The sequence below is a fragment of the Jaculus jaculus genome, chromosome 5, assembly GCF_020740685.1.
Source record: "Jaculus jaculus isolate mJacJac1 chromosome 5, mJacJac1.mat.Y.cur, whole genome shotgun sequence".
NCBI classification, from domain to species: domain Eukaryota; kingdom Metazoa; phylum Chordata; class Mammalia; order Rodentia; family Dipodidae; genus Jaculus; species Jaculus jaculus.
Genome location: NC_059106.1, coordinates 39011506 through 39025903, shown reverse-complemented (window position 1 = coordinate 39025903; position 14398 = coordinate 39011506). Strand labels below are relative to the sequence as shown.

The window sequence follows — 14398 nt, the reverse complement described above, 5'->3', positions numbered from 1 at the left end:
GCTAAACTAGACAGCCAGCCAAGTGAACCAAAGGGATTTGCTGTCACCCCCTCCCCAGCACTGGAATTACAGATGTATATCCCCATACATGAGTTGTAGGGATCCAAACTAGGTCCTTATGCTTGGGCAGTAAGCACTCTTCCCACTGAGCTATCTTCCCAGTCCTCAGCTTACATTTTTATTGGCTGAGGACTTCGAGGGTCCCCTCTATCTCAGTTGAGAAGGGTGCTGCTCTGCAGCATCACCCACTGCCCCACCCTGCCTACTGCCTCCATTGCCCACCTCTTCACTGGAAGCGCAGGCCAGTTCTGAGCAAACTTGGCTACAGGAACCTCGCATAGGACACAAAGTTAAGATCTCAAGGCAGGGACCATGCTGGTAACCTGGGACCCAGTGACACTGCAGAGTCCTCAGGAGACAGGGGTCAGGGAGTACAGGGGTCCCCCGCCTGCACTGAAGACTGAGGCAGCCACAAGCCGGAAGCCAGGGATGAGGAGCCAGATGCTTTTCTGGTACTCCGGAGGTAATCTGCAAGGATGACCACGCACAACTGACCTGCAGAATATAAGAAAGTGCCTGGATATTGTCAGAAGCCACTGCATTGCGTGGCTGCAGGAAGATAACTGGTGCACAAAATGCAAATTTGGGAACCATCGTCAGCAATGGTGGCCCTGCTTCCGGCTGTGTGTCCAGGCCATGCACAGCTGTCAGGTCCAAACAGAAGCCCTGCGGTGACAGAGGCTTTGCAGGACAACAAGCCTCCAACAGACTCAGCGAGGGAAGGGGATGCCTGAGGAAGCCTTATCCTGGAGCCAACTCCTATCTCCTGCATGGCTCTCCCACTGCCTAGGGAGACAAAGACCCCAAAAACTGCGGCATCACACACACACACACACACACACATACACACACACACACACACTCTGAGGGATGCTGGTGGGGACTTCTGGTGCTTTTCTGGGCTCTCTGGAGCTAGGCAGGGGAAGCTACCTTCTGGGTCACCTATGTGGGCTCTGACATGGGAAAATGGCTTTTGGTTAGGTGATGGCCCTTGGCTATTCTTTGATCTAAAAAGCAAGTGTCACCAATGACAACAGCAACTAGCTCTGGGTAGGATATTCAGTGAGGAATTCAATGTCCATTTTTGGATACCTCTCCACTATGAGGCCAGAGCTAAAATCTGTTCCGACCGCACTCCTGTGTATTCCTATTGGGCAAGCAGTGCCGAAGTGCGCCTGAGCACAGTGTCCTGTGGCTGCCGTGGAAAGATTAGTGGCTTAAAGCAATGCACATATGTTCTCCCACGGCATTGTGGAGCACACTCCAAGAGGAGCTAAAATCAAGGTGTGGCAAGATGGTTCCTCTGGTTCCCCATGGAAACTGCCTGGGAATTGGCGTCCACGCCCTCTCAGCTCCTCCGGGAATGTCATCTTTACATCCTTGCAACCCATGCACCCCTCCAACCTGTTTCCAGCCTTGTACCATCATTCAACTCTGATCTGCCATCCTTTTGTTTTTACCGTTTTCTGTCTTCCAAGGAAGGGTTTCACTCTAGTCCAGGCTGACCTGGAATTCACTATGTAGTCTCAGTGTGGCCTTGAGCTCACGGTGATCCACCTACCTCTGCCTCCCAAGTGCCGGGATTAAAGGCCTGCGCCACCATGCCCGGCTTGCTATCCTCTTTACTATGACATTATGCTCCCTGGATAACAGCTTAGGGCCTTCAAAGTCTTCACTTACTTATTGTCCCTTCTTCCAGGAGGAGTAGCCTAGTCATAGCTCCTGGGGGTTAGGATGCGGCTGCCTTTAGGGAGTCAGTTTTCTGCCATGTGCAGCCTTCATTCAGAGATCTGTCTTCTGGGCCCTGTATGCATAGGGTCAGTCCTCGGTCACTCTGCAGTAGAAATGCCTGCATCATGCTGGAGTGGTGACACACTGGCCAGGCATAAAGCTCCGGTGTCAATATTTACTCACTTTGAAGACTGAAGAGCTGCCTGGAGTGAGCCCCATTCCTGTGCAGGACAGAGGACACACCTCTCCGAGGTTAGAGGCTTCCCTGGCCAACAGCCAAGGCTGGGGTGTAGGTGGGTGGAGGGGTATTTAAGACTGCCTGCCCTTCCGATCTACTTGTCTTGCTGAACTGCCTTTCTCTTGTGCCCTCTGACTCTTCAGTCTGGTTGGCAACCCTCCACCCTGCACATGAGTGTGAGAGCACGTGGGGCTCTAGCAGTGACCACAGTGGACACCTCACGCCTCTGACGATGCTGCCCCTGGGCATCAGCTCAGCGCTTCCACGCATCAATCATGGAGTTACATCAACACTGTGAGAAGGGCTGTTATCTCCATTTACAGGTGGGGAAACCGAGGCAGAGGAATGAATCAATCTAACACAGTGGAGTTCACAAACTGGGATAATGTCCACCTCATCTCCCTGACAGTGCATGTGCTGGGCTTTGCTGGCACATCTGTTTTGCTCTTCACAGAGACCCATGGTCAGTTGGCCTGTGCCTCCTGAACACTGAGCAAAACCTTTGTTCCTTCCAGCATGGGCCACTGTGTGTCCTTTCTTGTAGCTTCCCAAAAGCTAACGTGGCCTTGAGAATAGATGCTCGAGAGCCTCTAGGAGCCACCCTGCTTGCTTCCCATGGCTTCTGATGACTCCCCCCACCCCCGCTCCAGTCTCAGGTCCAAGCATATCCCCTCCGGTCCTGATTGTCAAGACTTGACTCCGCCTAGCCCCAAACAATATGAGCAAAGGATGTCCTTGGCCATGCACTTGGCCTGTGGTAGGCTCTGTTGACCTCCACATTGTTCAGGAGGCTTACATTTGCAGAATGGAATCTCAGCTTTAAGATGATGTCATGGGAGGGGAGGGATCAAGCGGGTGAAGCTTTGATTTTACAACCCCACGATAGGGTCTGAGACACAGCAGGTGCTCAATAATGAAGGACAGGTGAATGTTTAGGTGGATGAGTGGGTGGGTGGGAGGATGTATGGCTGTATGGAAGCAAGAATAATGAATGCAGGGATGGGGGAGGGATGCATGCATAGATGCATGGATGGATGCATAAAGGGTGAGATACATGAGAGATGGATGGATGGACCAATCGTGGACAAACAGATGAAGTTCTAAGTGAACACTGCTTGTCACAGCTACACGATACCCTTCTGATTTGAAAATACAGAAGCTTCGAAAACCAAAGACAAATGCAGAAGCTCAGAAAACCAATGACTTGTCCTGTCCTGGTAGCCCCTCGCTGGGAACAGAAGGGCTGACATGGTCCTTGTTGCCTGCAGAGGATGAATGCCTGAGTGATGCTGCAAAAATTGGAAATGAGCTTGACAGAGGGGGGGAGTGCTTTTATTGACCCTTGGTGGGATTATAAAAAATGACTCAAGAACTGTGCTGCTTGTCTACACAAACATTATATGAATCTCTGTCATAACCTGAGTTCTAAGGTAAGGGAGTCAGGCCACCTGGCCCACAGGAAAAGTAAGGCCAAGGGAAAAGAGCAGAGCAATCTGGGCTGCACCATTTCCTCAGATGCCCTGAAGGCCCTAAGAAGACCTGACCCCTCAATGAGATGCCAGTGTTAGAGGCCGTGGGTGGCCTTCAGCCATGATGTCTCCTATGACACAAGTCCTCTCATCTGAATAAAGCAGGGCTTAGCAAAGTTCATAGCCTTGGGCTGTGCTTGAGCTCACCTCAGTCAGGAGTGTGCCACTCTCAGGGCTGGGGAAATGGCTTAGCAGTTAAGGTGTTTGCCTGGAAAACCTAAGGACACCAGTTCCGTTACTCAGGACCCACGTAAGCCAGATGCATAAGGGAGCACATGCATCTGGAGTTTGTTTGCAGTGGTTAGAGGCCCTGGTGTCCATTGTTTCCCTTGTCTCTTTCTCTCAAATAAGTAAGTAAATAAATAAAATATTTAAAAATAAAAGAAGTGGGGGCCCCTCATAACAATTTTTGTGACCCTCTGACATTATGGATTTTTGTTTGTTTGTTTGTTTTTGTTTTTTAAGGTAGAGTCTCACTCTAGCTCAGACTGACCTGGAATTCACTATGTAGTCTCAGGGTGGCCTCAAACTCATAGTGATCCTCCTACCTGTGCCTCCCAAGTACTGGGATTAAAGGCATGCACCACCACGCCCAGCCATTGTGGATTTTTTTGTTAATGGAATTCAAGTAGGTAGCCCATACATGAACTTGACTCAAAATTTAATAAATAACAAAGTGCCACAAGAGAACAGAAAGAATTTTCATTACAATTTAGGAAAGAGAGAGTCGGCTACTTAAGGTTCTGGTGTCTCTCCAAAGAACTCAAGCTACGGGGCTGGGGAGATGACTCAGTGGGTCAAGTGCGTGCCATCTCTGGATCCCTGGTGCCCTTCCTGCAAGAGGATCCCCAGGGCTTCCTGGCTAGCTTGTCTAGTGGAGTCAGTGAGCCCTGGAGTAAGTGAAAGATCTTACCTCAAGTAATAAGGTGGAAAGCAATTGAGGAACACTCTTGTCATCAACTTCTGACCTCCACGTACACATGCAAACAATCATGTATGCATGCCATACACATACATACACATGCAAAAACACATAAAGACTCAGGGTTCAGATAGTGATGAAACTTTCAGAAATGCCAGTGACGGACATGCATCCCCAATAGCTTGCACACGTGCCCTACAATGAGCCATATTAGTTCATATGTGTGTGGGTGGGTTTTAATTTATTTTTTTAAATACATTTTGTTTTATTTTTATTTATTTATTTGAGAACAACAGACAGAGAGAGAAAGAGGCAGATAGACAGAGAGAGAGAATGGGCGTGACAGGGCCTCCAGCCACTGCAAACGAACTCCAGATGCATGCGCCCCCTTGTGCATCTGGCTAACGTGGGTCCTGGGGAATCGAGCCTTAAACCAGGGTCTTTAGGTTTCATAGGCAAGCGCTTAACCGCTAAGCCATTTCTCCAGCCTGTTTGAATTTATTAAGTAGAAACTTTGTGTGGACAAATCATGTGTTGGTACCGTTTCCCTCCTCCCTGCCCCCATTCCACTGAAGGCCCTCCTCAGTGGGATTGCTGATACTCACTATGGGGCTGTGGGTGATGAGTTGTGAGAGCAGCAGTCAGTTATTGTGTGGGGGGAGGGCAATACCTTTGGATATTCCCTCCAGTAACCACTGGCTCTCTGATTCGCTAAGAGACCTACTCAGTGGAAAGGAACCCATAGCTGGTAATGGGAACCAAGTCAGGATCCTATGGACACTGGGTTCATGGACTCCAGTGAGAAGCTCCCACTAGTCTTTGGCCCTAAGAGAGGCTACACCCATCAAAACCTCTCTTAATTAACTATGCTTATCCCCTTTAACCTATGCTGATCTCACTTTCCACTGGAGAATCTGTTTGTTTGGTTTTTTGTTTTTTTTTTTTGAGAAGGCAATCAAAGCCACAGACAATAAAAATATATCATTGACAAGACACGAAAATATAGCTGACTCCCCCTATCATGAGATGAGCTACCCCTCACACATCAGCTAGGGCCCAGGAGGAACCACAGAGGAATTGTCAAGATGAGCAAGAGTGCTGCTTCCACGGACAGCCTGACAACCTGCCCTGGGGTGATGGAGACAGACACTGAGGACACTCCACACGTACCAAAGCAGAAATCCAAACTCTGCTGACAGCACAACACTAAGGCAGACTTAAGACACACCCACCAAGGCTCGGGAAATTTTGTGGAAGAGGGGGTGGAAAGACGATTTTGTGGAAGAGGAGGTGGAAAGATGGTTAACAGTCAAGTGTGTTTTGCATAAGTGACGGTACATTTCAGTATCAACAGCAAACCCTATCTGTGGCTCTCATACTTTCAAAAATCACATAAACGAAATGAAGATGAGACAGTGTTCTTGGAATTACATTGACCTCCACTATCTTGTGGTCTAGCTCGCTATTTTTATGTACATTGACCTCCACCATCCTGCGGTCTAGCTCACTATTTTTATCAGAGCTCATCATTTTCACGTTAATCCAATTAGCGTCCTGTCTACGGAGGCCTCATTTTTTAATTTGCAGCTTCATTCTGTAAGCTCAAGTACACTTTCACAACTGCGTCTCTACTCCCTCATTACTGCCAAATAATTAGCCGAAGAGGTGTCCCTGATCAAAAATTAAGGGCCCAGAAGCAAGCTGGAGCATGCCTCACTCCAAAAGAAAGAAGTGACAGGAGGCTGTTTTAATTATGAGGGCTTGTTGACAGTCATTGACCGTGAGAGGGAAGGAGGGGCCGGGCTATCTAATTCAAGTCTTGCAGACTTCAGTTCACCCTGGAGATTGTGTCTCTGACTGTCGCAATGATGACTAGCCTACCCTTCTTCTGTGATTTGGAAATGGGCTCAAATCTGCACTGAACATGGTGAAAATTCTTGAAGATCCCAAAGAGATGGGGGCCAGGTGAAAGCGAGAGGGGTTGAGGTACTTATTGTATCACAGCCACTGGTCTGCGTGTCTCAGTTGACAGGGAGTGCTCACTTCTACACCAGGACCTAACTTTCCCTTGGTGATCCTACTGCATCTCTTGAGGGCTGCTTGGTTTTCTGCCAAGGTGAGAGCTCACTCTGCTGTGAGGTGCCCTCCCCCCCCCCCCCCCCCCCCGTGCTGCCAGCAGAGGTCCCTTGCAGATCCCGCAGCAAGCCTTCTCTTTGCTGGGACCTGAGCTGCTCTCCTTGTTTCCCATAACAATCAGGGCCTCCCATGGGCCAGCTGAACCAAGAGGTGTCAGGTATGTGCATGGGCAGAGCCGCCTCTACCTGGCAGGTGAGCCTGAAGGCTTGACAACTAAAGTGTCCAGGTCTGGCTAAGCCCAGGGAAGGACACAGCCAGGAAGCCACTTCTGAAGTTCAGGAAATGGTGCGGGGAGGGAGAAGGGAACTTTCTTGCCCTCTGTGAGGGGACCCAGGAAAAGATGAGTATCTCCCACATCACACCCCACAAGACGATCCACCTGTCCAATTATCACAGCTTCCCCAGACACCCCTCTCCTAGAGCTGGCACCTCCTCTGAGCAGCAGGTGAGCAATTAGATCCCCCACCATCCTCTTGGGACGAATCAGCCAGCTGCCACTAGGCGTGGACATTGGAGCAGTCTCTTCCCAGCAACCCTGAGCAGGGTGACAAAACCTGTACTTGTGGGGTCCCCTGCCCAGACTTTGCCCCCAGAATGCAAGATGACGGGGTAGGTGGTGCCCAGATGACTGTGCCTGGGCTGGTGACAGGGGGGCTGGGCAAGCTTTCTCTAGCACCTGGCATCCCTGCACTGCCCCCAGGGGTTCTCAGGCATGGTCCATGCTCCCAAGAGATCCCAGGAGGGATACAGTCTCAGCCTCCCCGCCAAAGAGATGGAGGCAGGTGGGTGTGGCCATGACTCTCAAGATGGGGCTTGGGACACAGCAGCCCAACACACGCCCTGGTGGCGTTTGAGAAAACAGCAACAGGAGAAAAAGTAACTCTCTTTGTCCCCAATCCCTTCTCCACTGCAGCAAGCCATGAAAGAATGTTCTACCTTAAAAACTGATAAAGTGTGGGGGGAAGGCACGGCTCAGCCATTAAAGGCATTTGTTTGCAAAGCCAGTAGGGCCGGGTCTCACTTTCCCAGCACCCATGTAAAGCTGGACACAAGAAGTGGTTGCATGCATCTGGTATTTGTTGTAGCAGCATTAAGTGACCTTGGTCTATCCGTACATACACACACATGCAAATGAATACGTAATTTTTAAAAATACTGATAGGCGGGACCTCATGAAATTAAAAGTCTTCTGCACAGTAAAGGAAACAAAGGTAGAGACAGTCATAGATTGTGGGGGGCGGGAAAGTTGCTAGCTATATATCTGACAGAGCATTAATATCTAGAACATACAAAGAACTCAAAAAACTAAAACAAGGCCAGGCGTGGTGGTGCATGCCTTTAATCCCAGCACTTGGGAGGCAGAGGTAGATGGATCACTGTGAGCTCAGGGCCACTCTGAGACTACATAGTGAATTCCAGGTCAGCCTGGACTACAGTGAAACGTTACCTCGAAAAACAACAATAACAAACCAAAAGAAGAAATCAAACAACCTAATTAATATGGGCTATTGAAAGGAATAAACAGTTCTCAAATGATGAAACACAACTGGATATTAAACACATGAAAGGGCTGGAGGGCTTGTTCAGTGGTTAAAAGCACTTGCTTGCAAAGCCTGATTGTCTGGGTTTGGTTCCCCAACGCCTACATAAAACCAGATGCACAAAATGGCGATGTCTCATTTGCAGTGGTAAGAAGCCCTGGGGCACTTGCCCTTTCTCTTTCCTTGCAAATAAATAATAACTTTTACAAATCAGCTCCATGTCCCCCACCTCCACTCCTACCTTCTTCCACAGCTGCTTGCTGCCTTTTGAAGACCATTTCTGTGGAAGAAAAAGGGTAGTGTCATACATCCACTATGCACAACCTCCACTCTTTTGCCCCCTTGGCTGATGCAAGCCGGGGCGATGACCTCCTTCCAGCTGGCACTGAGGGTCTATCCATAGAAGAAATCAGCAGAGAAATGGCAGGAAGACCCTCACTACTGTCCACGGAATTCCTGATGGTTACGATAAAAAGAAACTCGCAGGCTGGAGAGATGGCTTAGCAGTTAAAGCGTTTGCTTGCAAAACCAATGGATCCTGGTTCAATTCTCCAGGATCCACGTAAGCCAGATGCACAAGGGGACGCAAGCATCTGGAGTTCGTTGGCAGCAGCTGGAAGCCCTAGAGCACCCATTCTCTCCTTCTCTCTTTCTCCCTCTCTCTGCCTCTTTCTCCCTGTCAAATAAAGAAATAAATAAAATATATTTAAAAACAAACTAGCACGAGCATTTAAGAAGAAATTTGCCTGCAATGGTGCTGCAATTGAGCATCCAGAAATGCAGAAGTAATCCAGCTACTGGGTGACCAGAGCAAGAACATATGCCAGCTCCTGATAGAGGCTAGACTGGCTAAAGACAATCTGCTGAAGGTTCGTGGGTTTGAAGTGCTGTGGCTCTCTGAAGCCTGCATGAGGATTTTCTTGCAATGAGTAGAATTTCCCCTCTGTTTCTTCTAGTCACAAGTTTAAAAACCTCATAGTTGGCATAATGTAACCATTTGGGGTCTACTTTGACCTTGGAATACTGTAACTGCTTCATGCAATAAACCTAAAAGACACACATACAACACTGAGATTCCATCTCTCTCCAGGCCAAATGACAGTCAAGTAAACAAATGGTAAATGCCTGTGAGGATGTGGACATAAAGGAGCCCTTAGACACCGATGGTGGGAATGTTACCTAGTCCAGCCTCTATGGAAACCAGCATGGAAGCTTCCCAAGCAACTACCACTCCTGGGTATTAACCCAACGGACTCCGAGTCAACACAGCACAGAAATACCTGTGCATCAATGTTCATTGTAGCACTATTCACCTATTAACAATAGTTAAATTATGGAACCAACCTAGGTATCGAACAAAGGAATAGATAAAGAAATACATACACACACACACACACACACACACACACATATATATGAGAATTTTTTTTGTTTTTTTAAGGCAAGGTCTCACGCTATCCCAGGCTGACCTGGAATTCACTATGTAGTCTCAGGGTGGCCTCAAACTCATGACAATTCTCCTACCTCTGCCTCCTGAGTGCTGGGATTAAAGGCATGTGCCACCATGCCTGACTAAAATGGAATTTTTGTTATTTACAAAGAAGAACAACAATTTGTTATTTGCAGGAAAATGTATATAGCTGGAGACAAATCATATTAAGATAATTAAGCCAGATTCAGAAAGACAAAGATGGTATGTTTCTGTCATATGTAGTTCCTAGATTTTATATAGATAACGAAACCATGTGTGTATATAAGACATTAAGGTAGAAGCAAGCTGTGTAGCAGGACAATGGGAACTAAGAGGATGGAGTAAGGCGTGAAAGAGAAGGAGATGGGCAAGGAGGGGACATGCTTGACATGTATCTGTGTGAGTGTCCGCATGTAACACAGTACCGTGCATAATGACTATATACATGCAAATAAAAAAGAGAAAGAATTCTCTGCCTTGGCCTTCCTCTGAGCAGTGTGAGACCCTCCATACCCTGGCAGGAGGACAGGAACCCCACAGGGGCACAGAGCAGGACCCGAACCCACAGCCCTTGCTATGGGCCATTTGTTCCCATCCCACCTTTTGTCTGGTCACAGTTCAGGATGGCAGGTCACCTGCATCAAACTTGGGACAAAGGCACTCAGGTTTTGTGCCTCTTTGGGTGTTCATTTCTGAAGCCTCCAGTGCCCCATAAAGTTCCTGTTAAATCAACTTGTGAGCTTCGCTCTTACCAATCTGTCTGCTTTTATTTATTTATTTATTTAACAGAGAAAGATGGAGAGAGAGGGAGAGAGAGAATGGGCACATCAGGGCCTTCAGCCACTGCACACAAACTCCAGACACAGGCACCCCCTTGTGCATCTGGCTAATGTGGGTCCTGGGGAATTGAACCTGGGATCTTTGGCTTTGCAGACAAACACTTTAATCCCTAAGCCATCTCTCCAGCTCCAATCTGTATTATTATTATTATTATTATTATTATAGTATTAAGGATGAAACCCAGGGCCCTGAGCATCCCAGGTAAGTGCTTTATCGCTGAGCTATGTTCCCAGTCACTTTTTACTTTTTATTTTGAATCAGTGTCTCACAAAATTACCTAGGCTGGTTCACTTCGAACTCACTTTGTAGCCCAAGCTAGCCCTAAACTTTCAATTCTCCTGCCTCAGCCCACGTGTGATAGGCCTGCACCACCAGGTCTGGTTTCATCTGCCTTTTGTAATAGCAACTTAAGCTGGACTTTACATGAGCACAAAGCCGGGCTCTCCCCACGGGGCAGAAGAGCCTGATGCCTGCTTCTGCTCTCGGTCACTGCAGAGCGCTTCTGTCCCATACCCGCAATCCACAAGTGGGGGAAGTAAAGCCAATGTCTAACAAACAAGAAAAGCACCTATCTTCACCACACAGTTACCGTTGAAGAAACCCCATGCAAATGTTTCTGGACATGGTTATTACTCACTCACCCTTGCACCCAAAGCACAGACGGGAGCCCAGGAGCCCAGGGGCATGTTTCTTTACAATGGAGCTTTTTCTCTGAGAACCCACAGAGGAGCTACCTGTCCTCACTCTAGGGCTCCTCTCCCCCTCCACCCCAGGCCTGCCTTAGCCAGCACCAGCTATCTCCATATTGGGGTGGCTCTTTGGGCAAGCTGAATCAGTCTCCACAGCCCATAGAGTGTCTGTCTAGTGCTCCCAATGGCCCCTCCACATTTCTGAGATATATGTTGGGGCTCAGGACACATCACTCCAAAATATGATTGCAGGAGTCTAGAGTGTGACACCCCAGAACATGCCTGTGGGTAGCCTCAATATGTCCAGGTGGTCACACTGAGAAACTGCGGACATGCTCTTTCAGCTATGGTTGTCATAAAAGGCTTATCTGTTTTGATATTGAGTTAGTACATGGGTACATTTGACAGAATGGAAAAGCGAGAGATTGAGAGGCAGAGAAGAGAAAGAAAGAGAAGTCAATACTGCAGGGTACCTTTACTGGTTGGCTGGCTGAAATCTAATAATAAAATATTCAAAAGGGTGTGTTTTTAGAGTTTTGTGATAAAAGTTGGCCTCCCTGAAGGCAGCTCCTGTCTTCCTGTCTACTGGAAGAGAAGGCCAACATCCCAAAGCTGTCTGTGTGGGACAGTTCATTCAAATTCCAAAGGCAGGGCCCAGGGGCTCAGAGCTGTCACCCCAGAACTCAAGAAGTTGAGGCAAGAGGATCTTGAGCTCCAGGCCAGTCTGGGCTACATATCAAGACCCCGCCTCACCAGGCATGGTGGTGCACGCCTTCGGTCCCAGCACTTGGGAGGCTGCGGTAGGAGGATTGCTCTGACTTTGAGGGCAGCCTGAGGCTACACAGTGAATTCCAGGTCAGCCTGGGCTAGGGCAAGACAAAAACAAAACAAAACAACAACAACAAAAGCCATCCTCTCTCAAAATAAACAGTAATTACAGAAGACACAGATCTCCAAAGCATGAGCCACGAGTGTGAAGGCTTGAGAGGGCCTATCACAGCTTGGGTTTAATTCCTCAGCACCCACAGAAATCGCTGGGCCTGGCCGCGTATATCTGTAATTCCAGTTTTGTGGGGAATCAAAACCAGAGTATTTCTGGGGCTTATGAAAACCTCAGCTCTGAGTTCAGGGAGAGACTCTGACTCGAGGAAATGCACGGACGAGTGATAGAGGTAGGACGCCTGTGGGCACACCTATACGTGCACGCGCATATACATCACACTACACTACCGCATATACATCACACTACACTACCGCATATACATCACACTACACTACCGCATATACATCACACTACACTACCGCATATACATCACACTACACTACCGCATATACATCACACTACACTACCGCATATACATCACACTACACTACCGCATATACATCACACTACACTACCGCATATACATCACACTACACTACCGCATATACATCACACTACACTACCGCATATACAGATAAATGGGAACTTTTCATAAAATTCCCATGGAATTTTCCTAAGTCGTTCAAGAAGTTATGAAAAACAAAATAGATGTGAGTAGGATAAAACTATAATCAAATTTTCAACAATAATTATGTTTTATAACATGCCTGCTTCAAAATTAGTTGTTGTTGGGCTGAGTGTGGTGGCACATGCCTTTAATCCCAGAACTCGGGAGGCAGAGATAGGAGGATCACCATGAGCTCAACTGAGACTACATAGTGAATTCCAGGTCAGCCTGGACTAGTGTGAGACCCTTCCTCGAAAAACCAAAAAAAAAAAAAAAATTAGTTGTTGGGGGCTGGAGGGATGGCTTAGCAGTTAGCTCCCTTGCCTGCAAAGCCTGGACCCAGGTTCAATTCCCCAGAAACCACATAAGCCAGATGCACATGGTAGCACATGCATCTGGAGTTTGTTTGCAGTGTCTAGAGGCCCTGGTACACCCATTCTCTTTTTCTCTCCTCTCTCTCTCTCTAATAAATATAAAATAAAATGAATAGTTGTTGAACTCTCTTGAGTAACTAACTCTCAAAGTTATATTAAGTTGGACTGGGGAGATGGCTCAGTAGTTCAGAGTGCTCATTGCTGAAGCATGAAGGCCTGAGAGGAACTCAAGACTGCTTGAGTTCGAGTTCTCCAGAAGCCGGCATGGCCACAGACATCTATAATCCCAGTTTGTGGGGGACAGAGACTGGGGAATCACTGGGGCTCCCCGAACAAAAGTAGCAGCTCCAGCTTGAGGGAGAGACCCTGTCTAAGGGAGCACGTGAGACACAGAGAGCGTGAGAGAGAGAGAGAAGGCACCCCAAGTTCTCCTCTGGCCACCGCACGCATGCACATGGCGCACACAGCTGCACACACACGTACTCCATACTGTGCACAAACTCTACACACACGTGAAAATAAAAAACAATTAGAGTAAGTTGGCCAGATATGGTTACACACATCTGAATCTCAGCACTTGGGAGATAGAGGCTGGAAAATTGTGAATTTGTGACCAACTTGGTCTACACAAAGAGTTCCAGCCAGGGCTACGTAGTGAAGGCCTGTGTCAGAAGGAAAGGAAGGAAGGAAGGTAGGAAAGGAGGGAGAGAGGAAAAGAGAGAAAAAAGGGAGAAAGACAGAGTAAGGAAGGAAGAAAGAAGAGCAAAAGAAAGGAAAGAAGAAAGAGAAATGTACACTCATTACATTCCTAGATAATTTCCAAGCAGGCGTCTTTAACCACTGAGCCACCTGTCCAGCCCCCCCCTCTAGATAATTTCTAAATAAGACAAATATCAAAGCAGTAAAGGTTGAGCATTAATCAAAGCTTATCTATCTTGGACTTCTTATTATCTTGCTGCCCATGCCAGCCTACCACCAGGACACACGTGGGCCTGCATGTGCAGCAAGCACCGTCCTCTGAGCTCCATCCCCAGCCCTGCTGCGGCTTCTTGGTACTAATTAACAAAAGCTATTTGGCGCTGTTCACAGACATGCTGTGCCACACACTGGAAAACGGTACTATAAGGAACCATGTGCTTGAAGAAATTACCACGTGGTATAAGCACAGCTCTGCCATCTATGCATAGAATGCTGGTGTGATGGCACCCAATTGCTTACTTCCTAGTTTCCCCTGGAACTTAGAGTCACTAAGAGTTAACATTCTAATTAGCATATGCCATTAAAACCAGCAGAACTAATAAGGAAACTTACTCTGCAGGTAAGATGAGTCATGTGTGTTTTTTATGAGGAAAGTCAGAGGATATTATATTTTGGGGG

At 47.8% G+C, this 14398-nt stretch overlaps 1 protein-coding gene across 2 annotated transcripts in view; it reads right to left on the bottom strand.

Annotated features, from left to right (window-relative positions):
- Nucleotides 1-14398, bottom strand: part of Tp73 (tumor protein p73) — a 92814-nt gene that overhangs the window by 60449 nt on the left and 17967 nt on the right. The gene's annotated exons all lie outside the window — the stretch shown is intronic.